The sequence below is a fragment of the Carassius gibelio genome, chromosome A4, assembly GCF_023724105.1.
Source record: "Carassius gibelio isolate Cgi1373 ecotype wild population from Czech Republic chromosome A4, carGib1.2-hapl.c, whole genome shotgun sequence".
Lineage (NCBI taxonomy): Eukaryota > Metazoa > Chordata > Actinopteri > Cypriniformes > Cyprinidae > Carassius > Carassius gibelio.
In genome coordinates this window covers 19,406,121-19,422,239 of record NC_068374.1, presented here as the reverse complement: position 1 = coordinate 19,422,239, position 16,119 = coordinate 19,406,121, and the positions used below count along the sequence as shown (strand labels likewise).

Sequence of the window (16,119 nt, the reverse complement as noted above, 5' to 3'; positions counted from 1 at the left end):
GCCCCCTCCTGGGAGTCCGTCCTCCACCGGAACCTCCTCCCAAGTTCCCACCCACGCCTCCCTCTGTTGTTTCTACGGTGCGAGGACGCACCTACCGGGAGGGGGGAGTACTGTCACACACCTGGACTCATTTAGTGTTTTTGCCCCAGTGACCCAGTTTCTGTCTTCCGTGATTAGTTCCCAGGTGTGTCAATTATCTTCCTCATGTGTTCCATGTCCCTGTTAATTTAGTTATTCCATCCACCTGTGTTTCCCATTATCCTTTGTACTTAAGCCTTGTCCTTTCAGTTCTGTTTTGTCGGGTCTTCATTTGCCACTTGCTACTTACGTGTGTCTACCTCTGTGCTCCATGTTGGATATCCCCTGTGTTGGATATATTAAAAGCCTTATTCTGTTTATCCTCGACTCCGTATTCCTTCAGGCAGCGTAAAATCCGTGACACTTATCTAGCGGTCGACCGATATATAGCCAAGGCCAATTTATTTAGTAATTTTCAAATATCTGCATCAGCCAATACGTTTTTCTGCTTAGACGATATGTTTGAGGCGGGATTTTTATTTTGGCGGCGACAGCGTCTGAGTGTCCACTGTCATATTCATGTCATTTTCACTGTGTGCTGTATGTAAAATAAGGGTTACCCTGGCTTTATTTGAAAAATATAATTCCCAATGCACACAAAGTCCCAAAATGCTGAGTGCCCTGTTGGTTACAGTGTTTACTTTTATATTATTATTTTTTTTTTCTTTTTGTGTGTGTGAAAAATGCTGTCATCTAAAGTATAAGTATGTTTCTTTCACAGATTAATTTTTTAACCCATTGTCAAATAATTTCAGATCTCTTAAATATTTATAATACGAAGAAAATTTATATCGGCTTTATATCGGCTGTCTGCCCCCCCTGCTTTCCAAGATATCATCATTGCCATTGGCATCGGCTGTCAAAAAACACATATTGGTTGCCCACTACTCTTTTCCTCATTTCCTCTCCTCACCATCTTGTTCTCCTCTACACTTATTTGTTTTCCATTCTCCCCTTTCATCCTTTTATTTTATCCTCATCACCTCAAATTTTCGCCTTTCCTCTCCACTCCATCATCCTCTTCTGTTCTTCATGTAGGGTTACTTTTGCCGTCAGTAGTCGAAACCCGAAGAACATAAAATCTCATGCTAAATTGGTTGAGGCCTTTTTATGTAATTAGTTTCTGTATGACTAACTGTTATGTAGGAATCATCTAGCTACTCTCTTTTCACACAGATCCAATTTATTTCTCAGCCTGGACCTGTCGACAGCTAGGTGAGGTCCCGAGGGGCCGTCAGAGCCCAGCATGTCACCAAGGCAACGCTGTCATAGGGCCAATCAGAAGCGCTGGTTCGCTCTGCTTGTTAAAATGATGAAATATATCTAATCGGAAAATAGGGAAATGAAAAAGCAAAGTGAGATCTCCATATATTCATGTTTGCTAGTTTTAAGAGAGATTGAGCAGGTGTTAATCAAAGCTGCAGACATCATTATTGGAGATTATTTGTCAGGGTAACTGCCACACATGGTGGACCTGTCACGCTCTATATTTGTCTATCTCTCTCACTTTAAATTTAAATGATGCCATCTTCAGTAATTAGACTGAAAACTTCACTAATTCGGCTGTTTGTGTTATTCATTAGCTGCCTGAAAGTCTTTCCTTCGATTTTCAGCCCTTGTCTTGATTTTCTCCTCACTCTAGCCTTGATTTTGCCATGTACACATGTAATTGCATTTGAAACAATGAGTTGTTCATAGTACTTAAAATGAAAGAGTTGAATTTATTTAACAATTTAAAGAAAATATATTTTTTATTATTGGCTGACACATAAAATATTTACTTGTCACACAATTTCTGAAACCTGACACTCAAACACCACAGCCAAACACACCAAATCAAACACTTTTTTTTGCAAAACACAACACACTGTCTATATACTGTAACAAACAAAATGTATTGATTTTTTAAAACCAATCAAAATGCCACACTAATTCATCATTGCTTTACTTACAGGTTTTCTCAATTGCTTAAACAAATTTCTTCAAATTGTGACTCCTTTTCTCGTGACACAAATCAATAACTACTCACTCAGTTCCCCAAACCAACTATTTTCAGGTCAAAATGAAGCACTCCACTATTCAATCTTTCTGGAAAAAAAAAAGACATGACACACAAGCCCTCAGAAACATCCACTCAACAAAAAATTCTTACACACTATTGAGATTAATTAATAACACCGTTGCAAAAACCTAAATATGAACACAACAGAATACAGAGTCCTCTCTTAGTTCTGCAAAAATACAGTACATGTAAGAAGTACTGTACTTGGCTACCAATCAGGGGTGCATTTACATGTGCATTAACCAGGTCTTGCCTTTGCCTTCAGGCCTTCAGGCCTTCAACATCAGGCCTTTTCACCCACCTGCATGGCTTTGGTGATAGCTGGCTGCTGGGAGACATGGGATATCCTCTTCACCCATACCTCCTGCCACCTGTGCAGTATCCAGCCACCACTGCAGTTTAACCCATTTGTTTAATCTGACATCATTTCTGTTAAGTATTTGGTTTATTTACTGATATGCATTGAATAAACACTTAAAAACATTTACAAAATACTTTTATAAACAGTGTATATACGGTCTCTCTCTTCTCTCTCTACAAATATATATATATAGAGAGAGAGATAGAAGAGAGAGAGAGAGAAGAGAGAGACAGTATATACACGTACATTCACACACAAACACATTTATAGAGTATTCTATATTCTAATTCTGTAAAAACAACAAAATCACTCATTTATACATTTTTGTTACTTTATTTTGGTACATTCATTTACTATAAAAATACTATGATTTGAGTGTTAACATTTAATATAAGTGAAAACCTCTAACACACTGTTTTACAAATATTGTTATATGAGAAATATGTATTTTGGAATGTTTTTACAAAGATAACTCACTTGACAAACACACCGTTTCGTCACACAAACGAAACGACGGCTGCCTTCCAATTGGCATTATTAATGCTTTCAGAGGGCACTTCGAAGGGAGAATAATTGCGAGGATCACACTGCTATATAGTTTCAAACTGAATTTGTAATAACAATAAAGATTATTACTAAATTAGGTAATAAACTTAAACCACAACTTTAAGTCTTTTAAATCACTCAGAGTGGATGGTGTAATCTTCTAACGGTATAGGGCATAGGGTTGACAACTCTGAATAGAACACAGCCCAGGTGCGGCTGTGACATTGACACAGCAAACTAACGACGAACTATGCCTATAACCACAGGTGAAGAGCAGGTGAAGTTTGCGATGCAGTTTTCAAATGTTTGTTTGAACTATGGTTTCAGGAAACACCGAATTGTTGAACTACGTTGGTAACGACGGAACTTGTGACCACAGTTGGCTAACGATGCTTTTGGGAAATGCACCCCAGTTCAGCAGTTATGAGTCTGAAGGTGTACAACTTGTGTTTCATTATCAAATTAAATTCACGAAACCTCTGACTTTTCCAGCAAATTTAAATAATTACAGGTGCTCTCATATCACACACACGAGTCAATAAAATAAACACCGCAGAGCATTCATTAGACACTACACAGAAAAATGGAGAACACTGCATCCAGAACATTACAGAAAAAAGTGTATTGTATTGAGTAAACAATTTAGCAGTTCTGTAAAAAAGTATAGCAATTGAAACTAAGATTAATATATTGTATAGGCTTTCTCTATGTACTGCAAGAATAGTATTGTGCTGAATATTGAATAATACTGAATGTTTGAATATTTTCAACACTTAGATACTGCAAAAATACTACAGTACAACTGCAAAGGCCAAAAAAGGTCAAATAAAACTCTAAATGAATAGCATTTTTCAGTGCACTCAAATACTGTAAGTTGTGCAATTGTCAAGTCAGGGTCAATGAGAGATTCATTCTGTCTCAGCATCATGTCTTTGTGATTGAGTCCGACCTACATCACAAGTTATGTTGTCTTTTTTGCTAGACAAAAAAATAAAATTCTCTGGTGTGACAGATCCAGCCTTGATAACACTGTCTATACCTCACTCTTTTTCTCCTCATCCTCTTCCTCCTCATCCTCCACTACTTACATGTACTGTTCCTTTTCTCATTATCATATTGTTTCTATTTTATTCGTATTATCATTCAGCTGCCTGTGCCACTTGTGCACTCTGAACTGGCTCGTCATATTTTATACAGTTGATTTGATCACATCATTAGAAACAAGAGTGAACAATTTTGAATAGTTGTGTGTAAACAATGACAGCTGCTTGTGTTTAGCATTTTGCAGCGCAAATCCATCACAGTGTGATAAGTGTTTTAAGTGAATGAGAATGTGTTTAGAATTTTACAAAAAGAGTGCTTGAGATTTACAAATAGAGAACTGCCTGAACGTGTTAAAGGTTTAGCAGAAAGAGTGCTTTATTCCACAAATTGGTTTAAGCTAGCTAGAATTTGGTTCAGAGATGGGTGTTTAGTGTTTTAGCAATTAAAAAAAACTGTATGTTTACACATGGATACATGTGTGCGATTTGTGTTCATTTTGTGATTCTTGAGGTAGTTATATTGTGTGTTTGTGTTTTCTAAATGAGAACATGGTTAAACCTGTACAAATGATGCCCTTCTTGTGTAGAGTTTTTGAAAAAAAAACAAAAAACACTTGAGTAAATTGGAGCGTGTGTGAAACAGGTGAAATGTGTTAGAAGTTTTGAGAAACGTGTCTTGCATTGTTTGGAAAATTCTTCCAAATTGATCATTTATAGTGTGTTAGCAATAGAGAAAAACTGTAACACCACGCAATCATGACTTTAGAATAGGCAAATAAAAACAGACACTATTTCAACTGAACAGAGATGACATAACTGAATTCAATGGTGAACTGCCTTTAACTATCATTTTGCATTATTGAGACACTGTTTTCCAAATGAATGTTGTTCAGTGCTTTGACGCAATGTATTTTGTTTAAAGCACTATATAAATAAAGGTGATTGATTGATTGATTGAATAGGCCTATAATTACACATCTACACAACTACACATGGTTTATATATTCATTTTATTTTGTACTGTGTAATATTGGACTCACAACCAAATAAAAAAAAAATGTTGGTTTCAATCCTGCTTTCAAACCAGCTGAGCCTGGTTTCTTACAGGATTTTTATTTCTTTCAGTTAATTTATTTCAATTATTTGTCATAGAAATACAAAATACTGTACATTTAAATTAAACTACCAATACATTTAAATCAAATACAACCGTTCCTGTAAAGTTACAGTAAATTACCTGCTGCAGCACAACTAAATAACATAAATTTTCCAAATTATACTGTAATCTTTGAAGGCTATTCCTGAATTGCATTAACTAAGACATTGTTATGTGGCATGTGAAGGCAGGGATAATGGTATTGTGGTGGAAATAAAGAAAGGAAGGAAAAGGAAGAGGCATTTGCTAAAGTGGCAAAAACGACTTGTGAGAAAGATAGGGCAACACTAACTTGACAGAGCTTAAAAAGTTTGTCAAATCTTGTGAGATATCAGGAGATCTGATGGATCTTGTGTAAGTTTCAGTCAGTGCTGGAATGTTGGGTTGTTTATTCAGTGAAAACAATGGTGTCTTTGCCTCAGTCCCAAGTGAATTTTGCTTTTTTGATTGCTTTGATGGGCTCCAAGTCAAACACTAGGTGTTTTTATTTCAAAGCCAATGTAATGCTGAATGGTTCACAGAGACCTGCCCTTCACACAGATTTGATTTAGCAGGACATGTTAATAGAATCAACATGCTTTGCTGGTTCTGGAGCAACATCATGGGTCAAACATCATGTCACCTAACCCTAACCTTTTTGAATTCTGAATATTGTTCAAAATCCAACCCAGATCTAATCATAACCATAACACAACCAACTCTTTAAAGTACATTCATAAAACCACTGACTTTTCTGGCAAAATCAAACAATCGGCTCAAACCCATTTCACCTCTACTCAAAATCAATACAAAATCATACCAAGCCAGTTACAGTAATAAATAAACACTATAGATCATTAATCTATAGTGAATTAAGAGATTAAGAGACTACATAAGAAAAATGGAGAACACATCATTCAGATCATGTAGTTACAGAAAAAAAATAGACTGTATACAGAAAAATACATTTTGCAATGAAGTAAAACATTGCAGTTATCATGTATGTACTGCAAGTATAGTATTGTATTGAATACTGAATAAGACTGAATGTCTGTTTATTTAGCACTTGTAAAAAATGAAATGAAAAATCAAAGTGAATCCAGATGAAAAATCCCAAAAGGCTTTAAATGAAAAGCATTTTAAAGTACAGTCAAAAAGTTGTGCAACTTTTTGCATCTGATTGCTGCTTGGCCTCGACAGTGATTAAAGCATGATGGCTATCCTAGCTGACCAACGCTGAAGCCAGTACATTATATTTACTGCAACATACGCACAAGAAAATGTCTCAAAACTGAAGAAGAAAAACATGTTCCTAGTACAGCATATTTTGATGTTTCTTGATCAACATTCCTTTCAAGAAAACATAGCTGCCTTTACTGCATTTCACATGCTAACCTTACTGTAACTGGAAGGAAATAAAAGGATAAGATAAAAGGAATGTTCAGTACAACTTAAGGCACTTATTCGGGTAATTATCATAAACTAAGATGTTTTGAACAGTTTGAAAAAAAAAACAATGAAGATCAAACTGGTTTAGTCTAGTGTTTTTAGAAGAGATTATAGATAACGGACATAATATTTGGACACAGAAGGCTGATAGGAAATGCCAATTGAATAAATTATGTTTAAGTGCCATTGCAGGATATACATTTCAAACCATTTAACATTACAATGAGTATAAAGGTAGACTGAGGCCTAAAATTTCTGAAAGTTTTTGCTTTTTGTGTTTAAAGGAACACTCCATTATTTTTGAAAATAGGCTAATTTATAGCTTTTATTATAAACTGTTGTCTTTTACCATTTTCTTATCCATTCAGCTGATCTCCAGGTCTGGTGGTACAACATTAGCAGTAGCTTAGCAGAGATCATTGAATCTGATTAGATCATAAGCTTAAAATAACCAAATAGTTTTGATATTTTTCCTATTTTAAATGCGACTCTTCTGTTATTACATTGTGTACTAAATGCATATATGTCCACAAATAGTAGAACCCTAATCTGTAATTTTCAAAGCCAATGCTGAATTCTTTTTTTCAGGATTTGTTTTGACTTGCATTTATTTCAAATATTGATCTTTTGTAACAATATTCAAAGTCTCTTACTATCACAGTTTATCAATTTAACACATTTATTTATAAATAATAATAATTAAAGAAGACATTTTTTACTGACCCTAAACTTTTGAACGGTACTGTATATTGTTACAAAAAAATGCTGTTCTTTAAAAAAACATATCACAGGTTCCAAAAGAATAATAAAATAAATAAATAAATAAAATAAAATAAGCAGCACAACTGTAAAATCAAGGTCAGTGAGATATTCATTCTGCCTCAGCATCACAGCTTCGTTTTGGGCCCAGCCTGAGGACTTTTATCCACATCAACGAAAATGTTGTCTCTTTGCCAGGCAAAGGAAAAAACCCTCTGGTGTACTAGATCCACACCTTGCTCTTTCTCATCCTCATTGTCTTTCTCCTTGTCCAACACACACTCTTCCTCCTCTCCTTCTCAGATTGTTTCAGTTTATTGTTGGTATCAACATTTAGTGCACCTGTGCCACCTGGGCACTCTGAGCTTGCTTATATTTTGTACATTTGGTTTGAACATGTAATTAGGAACAAGTGTAAAATAGTTTGAGCCGTTGTGTGTAAATGAAGACAATGGTGTTGTGTCCTGCAGCACAAGTGCATCACAGTGCAAAATGTGTTTGAGTGAGTGAGAAAAAAGTTTGGCAAAAGGGAGCATTAGATATTTGCAAATAGTTAACTTGTTTAAGGTTTTGCACAAAGACTGATTTATTTGACAAATAGGTTTAGGCCTTTGAGAATTTGGTTCAGTGTTTAGTGTCTTAACAACTGAAAAACCCTTAATAGAAGATATGTATAATTGAAAAAAGTCAGACTCTCGTAAGGCAATTTTTTTTTTTCTCAGAAGTTATCATTATTAATGGCATGTAGTCAGAAATGAAAGTTGTGAAATTGAAGCCAAGTTTGTAGTTATTAATATATTTTGGTAGACAACTGTACAATGAAGTTTAACTGTAACCTTCAAAATTACAATTATGCTGATTTACAAAAGCTCCTGCAGACATTGTCAGTAATTTGTTAGTATAAAAGTTACAAACAAATGATTTACACACACATATGATTTAGCAGGATGTGTTAATAGATCAACATGTGTTGCTGGTCATGGAACAACATCATAAGTCACCTAACCCCAACCTTCCCTTAAAATTAGAAGGCAATGATTGCTTGAATGCTGAATATCATTCTAACACCAGCTCTAATAATAATGATAACACAAATACCTAACTCATACGCATGCAAATGCAGGAGCAGAAACGGAAGCTCATTCAAAGTGTTAAGGCAGGGATTTTTCTTTTCTTTCAGTTAATTCATTTAAATAATTTTCATAGAGATACAACATACTGTACGTTTAAATTAAACTACAAATACATTTAAATCAAATACAACTGTTCCTGTAAAGTTACAGTAAATTACCTGCCGCAGCACAACTAAATAACATAAATCTTCCAAATTATACTGTAATCTTTGAAGGCTATTCCTGAATTGCATTAACTAAGACATTGTTATGTGCCATGTGAAGGCAGGGATAATGGTATTGTGGTGGAAATAAAGGAAGGAAGGAAAAGGAAGAGGCATTTGCTAAAGTGGCAAAAACGACTTGTGAGAAAGATAGGGCAACACTTACTTGACAGAGCTTAAAAAGTTTGTCTAATCTAGTGAGATATCAGGAGATCTGATGGATCTTGTAAAAAATGAAATGAAAAATCCAAGTGAATTCAGATGAAAAATCTCAAAAGGATCTAAAAGAAAAGCATTTTACAGTACAGTCAAAAAGTTCTGCAACTGTTTGTGTCTGATTGCTGCTTGGCCTCGACAGTGATTAAAGCATGATAGCTGTCCTAGCTGACCAACACTGGAGCCAGTAGATTGTATTTACAGCAACATACGCACCAGGAAAGTGTCTCAAAACATAAAAAACCCCCCCAAAAAAACATGTTCCTAGTACAGCATATTTTGATGTTCCTTGATCAACATTCCTTTTGAGAAAACATAACTGCCTTTACTGGATTTCACATGCTAACTTTACTGTAACTGGAAGGAAATGAAAGGATGAAATGAAAGGAATGTTCAATACACCTTAAACACTTACTAGGGTAATTATTGTAAACTAAGATGTTTTGAACAGTCTGAAACAAAAACAATGAAGATCAAACTGGTTTAGTCTAGTGTTTTTAGAAGAGATTATAGATTCCGAACAAAATAGTTGCTACATACCCAACTTACCTGTGGGGCCTCAGCCCGGGGTAGAGCTGAAGGGCTTTAAAGGGATACGGCTAAGAACTTAGCATTGGCTATTACCAAGTCTTGCCTGTCACAAAGGAGGCGCTCTTGTGGCACTCTGATAGAGCAGCTCATAAATGGAATGGCCCGGGAGCAGAGCAATTGGAGGACGGAATGTACAGATGAAGCCTCGGCCACACCTGTACCATGGCGTCCAGCCCCAATGGAGCTGGATGAGTCAGAGGAAGCCAGAGGGGATAGTGCGATGCTCTCGAGCCGCAAAAAACGATCCACCCAAATCTGGCCAACCTTCCCAACTCTGCTTCAACACCTTGGTGCGAAGGCGCCATTCCCGAGCCTCAGCCCCTGCCTCAGCAGGATGTCTGCTTTCACAGTGCGTCTCAAAACAGTATGTAGTACTGGAGCGCTCTGAAGAAAAAAACGAGAATTCAGTCTCCCATGAGAGGAGGAGTCCGAGCTCTGAGCAGCATGCTCATAGGCGACCCTTTCAGAAAAGGAGAGCGCTGCTAACTACCACGAGAATAGCCCACACAGCCCCCCCATGTTGAGGGGCGGTGCTTGAGGTGTATACTTACAAATACACAGTGGTTAAACGAAGCCCAAGGAACCTCGGGGCTAATAATCTTAAGAAAGAGAACAAAGCGGAGCACGTAACCCTTACCGTACAGGATTTCAGAAAGTGCGCGGAGTCTTGCATGCACACTTACCACTTACGTGGATTTCAGACAGTGCGCAAAGCGTAAACGTGCACACTGACCACCATGTGGTTTTGAGAAAGTACACAGGCTTAGCGTGTGTACTGAAAGGTTACCTGACAACCACAGTATGTGGGAGCTCACCTTCAGAGAGACCTGTGAAGCCTACTATCTGATAACCACAATATGTGGTAGTTCACCTACAGAGAGGCCTAGAGAGGCCTACTACCTTTTACCAGATAACCACCTCAGTGGAAACTGAAGTAATATGGAACTCGACTCCAGGGAGGCCTGGTGAGGCCTACTACCTGACAACCACAAACCGTGGGAGCTCGTTTTTTTTTGAGGAAATGCACAGTATGTGGGAGCTAAATCTCCAGGGAGGCCTGGTGAGGCCTACTACCTGACAACCGCAGTATGTGGGAGCTCGCCTTCAGAGAGACCTGGTGAAGCCTACTATCTGAAAACCACAATATGCTATTTAGTGGAAATGCACAGTATGTGGGAGCTAAATCTCCAGGGAGGCCTGGTGAGGCCTACTACCTGGCAACCACAGTATGTGGGAGCTCACCATCAGAGAGGCCTGGTGAAGCCTACTACCTGATAACCACAATATGTGGAAGTCCACACAGCCCCTCATGTTGAGGGAAGCGATGCTTGAGGTGTATAACAAATACACACTGGTTGGATGAAGCCCAAGGAACCCCGGGGCTAATCATCTTAATAAAGGGAACGAAGCGGAGCGCGTAACCCTTACCGTACAGGATTTTAGAAAGTGCGCAGAGTCTTGCGTGACTCTTGCGTGCCCTTGCCTCCCTGAACTTTTTGACCACCGAAAAGCTCAGAAGGCAAGACCGGAGCATCGAGAAGAAACCACCTTTCTTCCCTCCCGATGTCTGCCAGGTTCACCCACAGATGTCTCTCCGTTACCACCATGGCCACCATAGATCTGCCCATGGCAGAGGCGGCCTGCTTGGTAGCCCAGAGAGAGAGGTCTGTGGTGTGGCGCAGCTCGGCTACCTGGTCAGGTGAAAGGCCTTCGCCTGTATCCAGATCCTTCAGCAGGTCAGCCTGGTAAGCCTGAAGCACTGCCATCGTGTGCAATGAAGCCACAGCCTGGCCTGCTGCCGCGTATGATTTGCCATTTAAGCAGGATGTATCCTGCAGGGGCTTAGATGGCAAAGAGGGAGATTTAAGAGAGGACGTTTCACCCACAGAGAGATAGCTAGCCAGCGTCTCTTCTACAGGGGGCATCCTCTCATAGCTGTTTTCGTGCATGCCCTCGATATTAGCATAACTCGTATGCTGAAACCGATGGATGCGAGAGGAAAACTGCCTCTTCCATTCCTTTTCGACTTCTGCATGCAAGTCAGGCAAGAATGGAAGGCTCACCTGGGCTGGAGGGCTATGGTCAGACAAATAATACTCATCGAGGCGACCTTGTGACGTTACCTTTCTGGCACGCATCCATGGCAAGTCTAATTTTGCCGTGGCGCGATCCATAACCTCTAACAGCTCCTCATACGCAGGGCAGGAGGATTGAGAAGGCTCAGCCTCAGCTTCTTCGCCACTCTCAGACATCTCCTGCTCTTTCTGGGTAGAACCCAGCAGAGCACTAACTTAAGTGTCAGAAGGGGTTAATGACAACGCATCTTCCTCCCGAAGTTCACTCTCGTTTGCCGCCGGAGAGTGTGAGAGGAAAAGTCCCTCTCTACACTCCTCAGCGAGATCCACCTCGTGATCCCCAACGGCGGGTCCTGAGCCGCGAGATCCAGATGGCTGTCCCTCTTTCCTCAAAAAGAGAGACAAACGAGAACGGAGCTTTTTCATAGAAAAACGCTCGCAGTGCGCGCAGATGGCCCCCTCAAGGACGTCGCGCGTGTGCTCTTCACGGTAGGTGTATAGGAAACACAGAGCGGGAACCAATAGCAGGTATGTCGTTTATTAGGGATAATCCAAAGGGGTAAACAGTCCAGGCAGGCTCAAAACCAGAAGATCAAAACAGACATAAACAAGACACGAACACAAGGCAAGGCAAGGCAAGGCAAGACAAGGCAAGACAAGAATGACGGGCATGAAATAACATAACATTAAACAAGGACTCCGTAACACAGACTAAGACAGACTGGGTATTTATACACAGAAGGATAATGGGGAAACAGGAGACAGGTGGGGGGAACAATCAATTACGCAACAAGGAGGAAGGTGACCATAAAAGGGAACAGGAAGTGATCTGGGACAGACACCGTGAGAAGGAGGACATCTAGTGGAACCCCGGGGAACAACAACCCAGACACTGTGACAATAACAATAATAGATCGCTCTTACCATTTTGGTCGTTTCTCAGATGCACGCTTCAAACAAAACAGTCAATGAAGACGAAGAAGATAAGTGTCGGGTCCTACGGGCGCGTATTTATAGTCGCGCCGGTAGCGACGTCAGAGGTTGTCGCCGGCCAACATGTTGGCGTTTTTCAAAGTATGCTTCAGACACGGGTCACGACGAGGTGTTCCCCATAGTGTCCCTTCAGAGGACGCAGTTCGAAGTTCCCTTGACCGGGAACCTCTTCCTCTCTCGCTCTTAGCGCCTCCTGCTGGCAGAAAATAAACACTATTATAACACTATTATAAAATAAATGTACAATTAGTTAAGTTCTTAAACTATTCTGGCATGACAGTACACAAATAAACCACAACATTAACACTGATATTATAACATTTAACAGACGTGTGTGTGTGAAAGAATGTCAGCATGTGTATGAATGACAGTGTGTAAACTCTTCTACTAAACAACACAAAACAAGCATTTAACATTGTTTTTACAAATTATACCCTTACAGTTTGTTTCATAGTCCATGAATACAGATCATGCATCACTGTCAATTTTCATGATCTCTTTAGCATAATTGATGTAGTCATGAAGAAGCCCCATCAGCACATGTGACAACTTCTACAGCATCCAGGGCAGCTTCCTACTTTAAAACCACTGCAGCATCAGTTTAGGGGAAGGGAAGTTCTCTTCTTTGACCAGCATTCATCCCAGTCACCGCCTGCCCTTCATCACTGCCCTAAAAAGAGAAACGCTTTTGAAAAAAGATAGGTAAATAATCGGTTTTAAAGTTTCAACATTTTGTGTGGTTGTTTAATGTCTCTGTCTACCACAGCGCTCTAGAAGGCTTTAATGGCAGCACTAGTGAAAGTGCATGGAATATTGTTTGAATAAATATATTGTTTTCAGAAAGCTACTTTCCTGAAAGATTAAAACAGGCATGATATTCACATACCTCACAAATGTTCATGTACATAGATGGCTGCTCTTCAAATGGTTAGTTCACCAAATAATAAAAATGGTCATAATTTACTCTCCACATGTTGTTCCAGACCCACACAAACTCTGCTAATTTTTGGAAAGCAAATAAATATATTTAATATCCTCTTAATGTGTGTCCTCCATTGCTAGTCTGGGAGACCAGTATTTTATTTTGAACATTCATGTTTGCTATCATATAATTTAAGATTTATTCATATATAAATATCAGAATGAATTACTTCTACAATAACTCTTGAAAATCAGGCTTGAAAATACTGATTGTCTAGACTATAAATGGATTAACAAAATGATGAGAAAAATCTAAAATATATTAATCTGTGTTGTAAAGACAGACATAAGTCTAGGTTTGGAATGACAAGGGCAATTAAATGATATTTGTGTGAACTTTACCTTTAAGAGGGAAGACCAAGAAAGATGGCTCTCTAAATCAGACAACTCCAAAGTTGGTTTGAGTTCTGCAATGAAAAACACAGATATCAATGGTTTTAATTAAATGAGCACATAATTACACTGTTGTTGCATCAAAATGTGAAGTAAACAGGCAGGACACAACAGAAACATTGATTTTCTAAAAAAAAACTCAAAAGAATGAAGTTATCTTGTCTCTGGATGTCAACATCTACAAAAATAAACATTATTGTAGTCTTAGTAACTTAGTAGTCTTATTTTAGCCTCACACAGTCTCTGACTCCTCACCAGTGTTTGGAATAACAGCATTTAAAAGAACGGCATTAGGTAGTGACATTATTTTTTTCAGTAACGGGGTAATCTAATTAATAACTTTTCCTGTTGTTACAACGCCGTTAACATTACTGGACCTTAAATGTGGTGCATTACTATGCATTGATTGAATAAACTGTGATCCGAACGCACCTCTGGCTCACACAGCTAGTGAGGAGGTGGGTTAATAACGAGATAAGCAATTATGATTTGCTAAGGCAAAGTCATGCGTTTCATGGTAGCCAATCAGAGCCAGTGTTTTTACACACATGCCAGCACACGCGCCAGTGGCAACACACAAACACACACAAACTCGCAACAGCTAAACAGTAGTGGTGGGCGATACTGCAAAATTTTATATCGATCCGATACCAAATACATATACTGTAGCGTCAGTAGTGCCGATACCGATACCAATACGATCCTTTTTATTAAAAAAAAAAAAAAAAAACTTTTGTGTAGGGGAGAGCAATAAGTCTATGTCATGAGGTGAATGAATGATCAATTATTTAGGCAATAATTTGTATTAATGTATTGAAGTCAACAAAATTATTAGTTATTAGGCACTGAAGAATGAATTCTTTACAGCCTTTTAGATTTACATTTATTCATTTAACAGACGCTTCTATCCAAAAAATAAAAATAAATAAAGAATTAAAAAAAATATCTCCCTTTTTTCTGGTTTTAAAAGCAAATGAAATAAAGTGCACACAATTATTACTGAAGAACAAACAAAGAACAAATATACCTGTGCAATTACATTCCCTGAGCCCCCCTTCTAGACTTCAATGTGTTATCAGCTTCGCTCACTGTTTGCTGCTCCTCGGCGCGTTGTGTCAGTGAGTCACGTGACGACACAACAACGAATCACAGCAGAGCAGCAGGAGGGGGAGGATTAGCAAAGTGGGCCAGGATGTGAAAGTAGCGTTTGGTCATTGTAGAGGTAGAAGACACGAGCAAAATATAATGAACGTAGATGAGAGATATTTAATTAAAATATTGATTCAATTACAATTGTATCGATCCGATACCAATACCAGTGTTGGCATCAATACTATCGATATTTAGATCGATCCGCCCACCCCTACTAAACAGATATTCTTGTATCAATCCGATACAAATACCAGTGTTGGCATCGATACTATCGATATTTAGATTGAACCACCCACCCCTACTAAACAGAGATTCACAGTAGAGATGGCGAGTCAGGAGTAATCCTACGAAAAGTTGCCATTTTCAAGGTGGAGATATAAGCACTACTTCAAATTCATTGTGGTCAAAGGCAAGAAAGTCATGACATGTTTACATTATGTCCAAGGCAGAAGACTTTGTCGACATCCGTTGTAAGCAACTCTAATTTAATGAAGCATCTCACAAAGACACACGCATCTACAAAGCTAGTGGCCAAAAACACTTTTCTTACAAAGATTATACTTGAAGTGCAGGATAAAACTCTTGCTGTCTGTTGATGTGCAATAAATATTGAAAGTTATGTATGAAAACCTGTCTGTTCTACTCATTTCAACTGGCTTGTTAAAACTGCTGAAAAAAATGCAAATTCTTTGACATCTAGCAACATTTTTTTTTAAACCGTAACGCAAATAGTTACTTTCCCTGGTAACGAGTTACTTTTATTATAGAGTAATTCAGTTACTAGCTCAGTTACTTTTTGGAACAAGTAGTAAGTAACTATAACTAATTACTTTTTTTTAAGTAATGTTCCCAACAGTGCTCCTCACACAAACAGCTTCTGTGTCTTTGACTCTCAGTGCAGACACAGTGAAGACACAAGCTCAACAAGTCTGAAATATTACATGCAAAA

General features: G+C 38.5%; 2 protein-coding genes across 2 annotated transcripts in view; one reads left to right on the top strand and one right to left on the bottom strand.

The window, feature by feature from the left end:
• LOC127972627 (copine-8-like) overlaps positions 1-16,119 on the top strand; it is a 190,496-nt gene that overhangs the window by 18,993 nt on the left and 155,384 nt on the right. The window lies entirely within an intron of this gene.
• LOC127972683 (uncharacterized PE-PGRS family protein PE_PGRS54-like) overlaps positions 1-16,119 on the bottom strand; it is a 123,200-nt gene that overhangs the window by 2,347 nt on the left and 104,734 nt on the right. The gene's annotated exons all lie outside the window — the stretch shown is intronic.